The sequence below is a fragment of the Felis catus genome, chromosome D1, assembly GCF_018350175.1.
Source record: "Felis catus isolate Fca126 chromosome D1, F.catus_Fca126_mat1.0, whole genome shotgun sequence".
NCBI lineage: Eukaryota > Metazoa > Chordata > Mammalia > Carnivora > Felidae > Felis > Felis catus.
Genome location: NC_058377.1, coordinates 38,849,033 through 38,849,735, shown reverse-complemented (window position 1 = coordinate 38,849,735; position 703 = coordinate 38,849,033).

The window sequence follows — 703 nt, the reverse complement described above, 5'->3', positions numbered from 1 at the left end:
AACCTAGGTTGGCGTGTACGCACTCAGTGCGACGAATGAAGCAATGAATCAAAGAAACCCATCAACCAACGATGTCGGTTGGTGTCCTTTCTAGGCTTTGGTTTTGTTTCTAAGCCTTGCATCGAGTAAACCACAGCAGGGCTGCACTGTCTGCCTAGGTTAGGAACTTGCTATGACAGGATTTCTCAGTTTGAGTCTCGGGGCTTCTGGTCCGCTAAAATGACATCAAAGTTTTACAGGTGCGCGCGCGGTTGGGCCTTCCGCTTTGCCTTGGATTTCAGAGGGGAGTCTGCCCGTTCGCCCCCAAGGAGCCACAGTTCCGTGCGCATCTCACGCCGCGTCTCTGCATCGCCGGAGGCTCCCGGAGCGCGCCGGCTCCGGAGGCTTCTCGGCGCCCCGCCCAGGGGACCGTCCCTTCCCAGCCCCTCGGATCGGGCCGACCCGACGCTGCTCTCCCACCCGTGGGGCGCGTCCCCGCGGCCCGCAGAGGCGAGGCGAGGCGGTGCGGCGGCAGGCCGGGGGGCGAGCCGGGGACGCTGCCGCCCCCCGGAGCCCCGGAGCCCCGGCCCCCCGGGCCTCCGCGGCCATCTTCCGCGCGGGCGGGAGGGCGGGCGGGTGCGTGGGAGGGAGGGAGGCGCGGCCTCGGGACTCGGGCCCGCCCCCGCCGCCCCGCCGCCCAGCCCGGCCCCGCCGAGCGCTCGCC